This window comes from Myotis yumanensis, unplaced genomic scaffold (assembly GCF_028538775.1).
Source record: "Myotis yumanensis isolate MYYU_CA2020_CCGP unplaced genomic scaffold, mMyoYum1.0.hap1 SCAF_5, whole genome shotgun sequence".
NCBI classification, from domain to species: domain Eukaryota; kingdom Metazoa; phylum Chordata; class Mammalia; order Chiroptera; family Vespertilionidae; genus Myotis; species Myotis yumanensis.
Genome location: NW_027223756.1, coordinates 74,841,704 through 74,849,735, shown reverse-complemented (window position 1 = coordinate 74,849,735; position 8,032 = coordinate 74,841,704). Strand labels below are relative to the sequence as shown.

At 50.2% G+C, this 8,032-nt stretch overlaps 1 pseudogene; it reads left to right on the top strand.

The window, feature by feature from the left end:
* Positions 1–651: 651 nt before the first annotated feature.
* LOC139009745 (tax1-binding protein 3 pseudogene) lies at positions 652–1,074 on the top strand (annotated as a pseudogene).
* Positions 1,075–8,032: the final 6,958 nt, after the last annotated feature.

Sequence of the window (8,032 nt, the reverse complement as noted above, 5' to 3'; positions counted from 1 at the left end):
CAATAAAAAAAATATTTTAAAAAAATGAAGTTCATAAGCCCATAAACCAATCAAACAAAACCCCAAATACAAAAGCCTGCTTCTAAAAGCATTTTAAATGCTGCCAATCATTTTATGACAATTCCTGACTCTTCTGAACTGAATAGCAGGTACTGCTCCCTACTTGTGCCAGACATCGTATTGTATCTGCTGTCAGCCCACTTTCTTACATCCATCGTAGGCTGGCCTCCATCACTACCCAGTGGGATAACCAACTTCACACTGAATACCAGTTTATGAGACACTAAAGGTGCAAGGGGATTGACATATACCAGCGATTTTCAACCAGTGTGCTGCTAGAATTTTTTAAACATGCACTACCTGACTGTTTAGTCAGGGGCACTGGCCTCTTTTCCCTTAGATCAGTGGTTCTCAACCTGTGGGTCGTGACCCCTTTGGTGGTCGAACGACCCTTTCACAGGGGTCGCCTAAGACCATCCTGCATATCAGATATTTACATTATGATTCATAACAGTAGCAACATTACAGTGATGAAGTAGCAACGAAAATAATTTTATGGTTGGGTCACATGAGGAACTGTATTTAAAGGGCCAGAAGGTTGAGAACCACTGCCTTAGATTGTCAAATTAAAAAAAAAAAAAGACAGATTTTCACCGCGGGCTTCGCTGAGCGGTACTTGGCTGCCAGATTGGGGTGGAGATGTCCTACATCCCGGGCCAGCCGGTCACAGCCGTGGTGCAAAGAGTTGAAATTCATAAGCTGCGTCAAGGTGAGAATTTAATCCTGGGCTTCAGCATTGGAGGTAGAATTGACCAGGATCCCTCCCAGAATCCTTTCTCAGAAGACAAGACGGATAAGGGCATTTATGTCACACGGGTATCGGAAGGAGGCCCTGCTGAAATTGCTGGGCTACAGATTGGAGACAAGATCATGCAGGTGAACGGCTGGGACGTGACCATGGTCACACACGACCAGGCCCGGAAGCGGCTCACCAAGCGCTGGGAGGAGGTGGTGCGCCTGCTGGTGACGCGGCAGTCGCTGCAGAAGGCCGTGCAGCAGTCCATGCTGTCCTAGCGCTCGCCGAGGTCCCGACATGCCTGCCGCCTCCTTGTACAGTGACACTACTTCCTCAGTCTGCCCCTCGTCCTGGCTCCTGCTGAGTGCTGGGCCCCACTCAGAAGGGCAAGAGCTGGTCCCAGAGGCCTGACTGGCCTGCCTTCCCCTCAACAGTGGCCTGAGGCTCTGGGACCAGCCCTCCCTTGGACACCGAGGACTGGAAACAATGGCCTGGAGCCGAGTTGTCAGTCTGTAGTGACCACAAGCTCAGCCCCCAGACCCTGCTGCCTGGTCTCAGCAATGCCCAGGGGAGCAGGGGCCCCCACTTCCTGAGAGCGGCCACAAAGCAGAACGCCTGGTGGGCCAGCCCTGCCCTCTGTCTCAGCTCCAAAGTGCCTGTGTCCCATGCATTCCCGTTGCTCAGAGGGGATTCGACACTGCAGAGGCAGCAGAAGTTTGCCAGCATGGAAGCCAGCAGGCTCAGTTCACCCATCGCTCCCCCACTCCTCCGAGGGGCACTAGCCTTCCAGGGTTCACCAGCTTACAAGATTTAGACGAGGTTTGAGGCTGACTTTTGAGGGCATTTTTCAAGATTGCCAATCTCCTCTATGCCTGTTTAACTTTTGTACTTTTTTAATCACTTTGATACAAAGGGTTTTTATCTTAAAAAAAAAAAATGACAACAGCTAACACAACAATAGCTGTCCAGTGTGAATGAATCAAAATTACACTTTTTTTTTTTTGGTCAGATCGGCAAAGATATATTTTTGGTGTGCCTCCGAACTTTAGTAATTAGTTTACATGTGCCATGAGATGAAAAAGGCTGAAAATCATTGACATATACTGTGGAATTCCCTCCAGTGGTTCCCAACCTTCTGGCCCTTTAAATACAGTTCCTCATGTTGTGACCCAACCATAAAATTATTTTTGTTGCTACTTCATAACTGTAATGTTGCTACTGTTATGAATTGTAATGTAAATATCTGATATGCAGGATGGTCTTAGGCGACCCCTGGGAAAGGATCGTTGGACCCCCAAAGGGGCCTCAACCCACAGGTTGAGAACCGCTGGTATAGACAGTAAGGTCTGAAATGTAGGTTCCCCTTCAAATTTGATCTTTGCAAGTTTAACTTATTTACTGACAAAAAGTTTCTCCTCTTTTCGTAGACCTGCCTAAATTAATTTAGATGAGAAGAATGAACCTTACCTGTTCTTGGTTTTCTGAAGAGAGCCAATCAAGCATTTGCCCATGAAACCCATCATCTTACCTTGAAAATATATCCAGTCACCATACTATTCTCTTAACCTACAATTCATCCATCTTTAGGCCACATACTGCCTTAATAATCCTTATAATACACTGGAGTAGAAATCACGTGAATTAATCAAATCCTGTTCAATTACCCTTTTGCATTCTCCACCTGAGAGCACTCTGATTTTCCAATACTTGTTCTAAACATGGCCGATCTCACAATCTTCTCACTTATAAACTGCTGAATCACCAAAACCCAAACTTTCCCATCTGACAGTATAATTGATTGCCTATCAGATCACCCCCGAGAAGCTTTCATTGATCCCTGAGGGTGGGCAGAAATGGCTGGCAACTACCTGGGTTTTCAGTCAAGTTCGTGCCCACCTGTGGGAGTGAGATCTGCCGTATTTAGGAACCAGATTTCTTTCTACTCCCAGACCATTCTAGGTTGTTATTCCTCTGATAGTTCTCTTCTTCCCTCCTAAGTCAAACTAATCACCCCAAAGAAAATCTTCACAATTCGTCGGCCAACACCCTGCCAGGTTTCTTTGACAGGAACACTAAGAGCCAAACTGGCTGGAGAGTCATTGCTACTGTGTACCTTAGCATCCACTGGCCCCATGGCCAACATGCCCACCCACCACTTGATAAACGGAAGTTATTGTTGTCACTATTTCTTCTGTGTATTGGGAACAGGAGCTGAAGGTGAGATGCTATAGCGCCTTCAGTTGGCTAGAGGGGTTACAAACTGCTGACGGCAGGCCTGTGAAATCTGGGTGACACAGCCAGGAGAAAAACAAATTCAATTCACAAAAAGCCTTTAAGCCTGGCTGGTATGGCTCAGTGGCTGAACGTCGACCAAGGAACCAAGGGATGGCAGTTCGATTCTCAGTCAGGGCACATGCCCAGATTGTGGGCTCAATTCCCAGAATGGGGCATGCAGGACGCAGCCAATCGATGATGTTTCTCTCTCATCCATGTTTCTATTTTTCTATCCCTCTCCCTTTCTCTCTTTCTAAAAATCAATTTTTATTTATTTTAAATATATTTTTACTGATTTCAGAGAGGAAGAGAGAGGGAAACATCAATGATGAGAGAGAATCATTGATCTGCTGCCTCCTGCACGCCTCACTCTTCCCCGCCCGCCCCCTTCCCCCCTGGGATGGAGCCTGCAACCCAGGAATGTGCCCTGATCGGGAATTGAATCATGACTTCCTGGTTTATAGATCCAGTGAGCCATGCCAACTGGGTCTAAAAATCAATTTTTTAAAAGAGCCTTTAAAATAATGTAAGTCTTTGATGACATTCTCTTTAGAAGGAAGCCAATGCGGAATTGCATCTCACCCCACACACAATCAAGCTCCTCCAAATCCTCTTTCCATATTTCTGTCTCCAAAATCCTAATTCCCATCAATAGCTGTTTCTTTCCCTTTCTCCTCCTGCTCTCTTCCACTGTCCTTAACCTTGCTTTCTTAACTCCCCCTTCCCCTCTCTCTCCTCTTTGCTCAAGTGGAAAAATATGGCCTGCTCCTGACTATGTCTCTTAACTTAGTCAAAGACCTGGCAGGCAGCTGACTGAACCAGCCAAGATCCTCCTCCTGGAAGTCAGGGAGTGGCAAGGGATTGGCATTGTATACATTAAAATTTTTTCTTCTCATGACAACGGTACCAGACCAGTTCCAGTCTTTCTGGTGAGTTCCTGTGGAACACACACAGGGCCTCTACAATTTCATCCCTAGATTCTTAGGTAGCTGCTAGAGGATGTGAAGGATCATCCCTCCCTGTTCTCCTTGAACCACTGACCTACCTAGCTGTCCATCACCAGAATTGTTTAGGAGGAAGAAGAATGATCTGTCAGGGACTCCCTCTATCTCTAAAATTCTGTGACTCCTAATGCCTCTGCTCCTTGCAGTTCAACGTCCTGTCCTTCTGTTTCTTTTAAAACTGACCACTCCCCTTCTCAATCTTTAGCTTTAACCAACTGAGAGAATTCTCAGCCCCTCTTTCTTTACCATTTCACTAAAAACCTCACCTCAAAAACCTCAATCTCGCCGGGCCAGGGTGGCTCAGAGTGTCAACCTATGAATCAGGAGGTCACAGTTCAATGACCAATCAGGGCACATGCCTGGGGTTGGGGGCTTGATCCCCATGGCGGGGGGGGGGGGGGGGGGGGGCCGGGGGGGAATGCAGGGGGCAGATGATCAATGATTCTCTCTCATCATTGATGTTTCTGTCTCTCTCTCCCTCTCTCTTCCTCTCTGAAATCAATAAAAATATATATTTTTTAAAAACCTCAATCTCATCCTCTCCATGATTCAGACCATCACAGTATCCCAGGGTGAAATGTTATCTATCCAACTTCTAATTTGGGTTTGGTGAATTGTGTCCTGTTTATCATACAATAGTATCGAGGAAAAATTATGTGTTCTTCTGTCTACTCAGATTCGTGGAACTCACACTTGGTATGACTCATGGGAACTAGAACACTTAAGAAGTGATAGTTGTGGCCAGCACCCAACTTCCATTATTTTCTGAAGGGTAAATAAATAGCATGGTGCCAAACTTATTAGTCAGACCTCCCTTTGGAGACAAGTGACAGGAACTCAATTCATGCTAGCTTAAGCAACAAAAATGGATGTGTTGGCTCACTTAACTGGGAAATCGAGGAGTTTGTACTGGCCACAGACACAGCCGGATCTCAGGTTTAAAGAAAGATATCAGAGTTTGTGCTCTAAACCTCTCATTTCTGTCTGCCCCTTCGTATGCATCCCATTCTTTTCTACTTCAAAAGAGCTCTCCACAATCCCCCCAAAAGAGCTTTCTTCAATACTTGGGAAGACGTTTGCTGACAGCTACCAGCTATGACACCCCAATTTAGTAACAACAGCAGAAAACACATTTTTCTCTCTCATATGCATCTATTAGTTCCAGAGAAAGACTTTAATTGATTATTTTTCATCAAAATGTTCACCCTTTCGGACCACGGTTGCCAGAGGGATGGGATTCTGTAATTTTGAATCTTTATTAAACCACAGGGAATAGGACTGATGTCCCAAAGGAATGAACGGACAGAGAAAATTACATATGTCTACTACACAGCGGGAGGGAGGGAGAAGAGGACAGTTTGGGGTTCGAAGCACTTGTGTTCCTGTGCCCTTTGACTAGCCATGTGACTTCTGACAAGCCACCTGTGTCTTCTGGAGCCTCAGTTCTTCCTGAATAAAATGGTTACATGGTCATTACTAGTACGATATTAAATTATATGTTACATTGCATCTTTTTAGATACCAGGTGATCTTTCAGATCATGAAAAACTGCTTCAGCTGAGGAAGGCATTGCCACAGTGCCCACGTCCTCTATTTTTATGCCAATGCATTTATGAGACTCTCCACTTTAGGAAGAGCTTTGCCATCTACCATACCAGTTAGAAAAATGAAGCTCACGAAGCTGCAATGCCTCTTGACTAAAATTAACTTATTTGTGTAACTGCAGCCACACGCAGGCACACAAAATATATGACGATACTGCAACTGAATCATTTCCTGGATTAAGTAAAGTGGCAGAGCCCCACTGAAGGACAACACACACACAGACAACCACCTCACAGGCAGGGATCCCTGTGAGCACGTACGCAGAGCCTCTCCTCTGGGGAGCCCACACTAGGGCTATCAGCGGTTCTCAACCTGTGGGTCGCGACCCCTTTGGCGGTCCAACGACCCTTTCCCAGGGGTCGCCTAAGACCATCCTGCATATCAGATATGTACATTACGATTCATAACAGTAGCAAAATTACAGTTATGAAGTAGCAACGAAAATAATTTTATGGTTGGGTCACAACATGAGGAACTATATTTAAAGGGCCAGAAGGTTGAGAACCACTGGGCTAAGTCAAGGCCAAAAGGCTTGCGTTCATGCACACCCTAACGTGTGGGCATGTGTGTGTGTGTGTGTGTGAGTGTGAGTGTGAGTGTGAGTGTGTGCGTGCGCGCGCGCCCCCGCAGGGTGGAAGCGGGTAGGAGGGAGCGCTAGAACAGGCTAGGAAATTAAAAACACACACACACAAAACAACCCACAAAAACAACTATCCAGGGCGTCTTTAGCTGGCTCCTTCCAGAAGCGCAGCGGCCTTGGCACCCCGCTGCAGTCCCCTCCTTCCCCCCTTCTCCGCCCCTCTCGTTGCAGCGGCTCAGGAATCCAGTCCGCGTTTTCCCTCTCGCCCTCCCGCCCTCCGGGTTAAAGCTCCCCCGCCAGGAGTAAACAAGCAGCCCAAACAGGCAGCCTTAGGCCCGCCTCTCCGCCCCGTTTCCTGCGCCAGCCCCAGCAACAGGCCCCGCCCCTCACGACAGGCCCCGCCCCGCGCCGCCCGGCCGCCCGCCTTAGCCCTCGAGGCATCCGCCTGCCCCGGCCTTGCCCGGGCCCGGTGCCCACTCCCCAGCCCGCCCCACCGAGCCTTCTCCCTCCGGACACCGCTCCCCACCGCCCGCGCGCCCCGAGCCCGCGCCAAGGGAGGGTTCGCGGAGCACACGTGACTCGTGTTGTGGGCGGGGCCCAGCGGGCCTGGCGGCGGCTGCAGCAGCGGCGGCAGCAGCGGCGGGGAGGGCGGGCCCGACCTCGCCTCCCCACTCCCCGGAGCTCGCCCGGCCCGCCGGCCCGCCCGCCCGCCCTCCTCCGGCCCGGCAGGGGCCCCGCTCTGGCCCGTCGCCCGGGCGCGCTGCACCCGGCCTCCCGATGACTTAGTCGCCGTGGCTGCGCCTCCCCACGCAGCCTCCGCGCGCAGCGGGCTCGCCCCCAACTCCTCCAAGTCCCACTGGGCTGAGCCTCCTTCCTCAAGTTTCCTGCCCGGCTGCACAGAACCGCACCGACCCCCCAGCCCCCGCTGCATAAACACACCCCTTCCTGCCCCCGCCCCCGGGCGTCCTGCGCACACAGACCCATATTGTCCGGCCCTCCCACCTCTGCCTGACCTCTCCGTTGCCGGAATGCTGGCGGTCCCCGGGGAGCTCCGCAGCCCAGCTCCCCTAACCTTTCTGCTCCTTTAGAGGTGGGGAGACTTGGGGTTCAGAAAGGTGGCAAGATCTCCTCGCTCAGAGCCAAGAGCGGAGCGCGGACCTCCTGTGGCCGGGGCCTTCTCTCTGTGCACCGGTGCCTGCCTTTCGGGGCCAGAGGCACCACCCCGACCTCCGGTCTCGCTCATCCTGGGCGCGCCGTGCACATCTCCCTCTCCCCCGGGGAACGGGTATCTGCCCGGTACCTGCCGTCTGTCTCAAGGTCATAGCTGGCAGAAACGCTTTGCAGAGTTTCCAAACAGAAAAGAGGCCGTTCCAGCTAGAGGTTGGGAGAGGGGGCTGGTGGAGCCAGACTGAATTCCAGGCCTATCTCCACTTGCTGGCTATCTTGGGCAAGCCATTCGATTGCTCCCTGCCTCCAGTTCCTTATCTGTAAATGGAGGATCATGATAGTCAGCATCTCTTAGAGATGCTGTGAGGATTAAATGAGTTAACACAGGTAGGGTTCAGGACAGCACTTGACATATTAATAAAGCCCTCCACGCAATCGCTCTGGGCCGGCCACTGCGCTGGGTCTCTTCATGTTCTGTCCCTCTTCCCTGATGCCTCCCACTATATATTCAGCCAGATTCATCTACCAGGCCAGGCTGGGCTTTGGAGGACGGAGTTCAGGTGCCGGCAGATAGTGAAAGGAAGGGCAGAGGGCAGGGCAGTCATG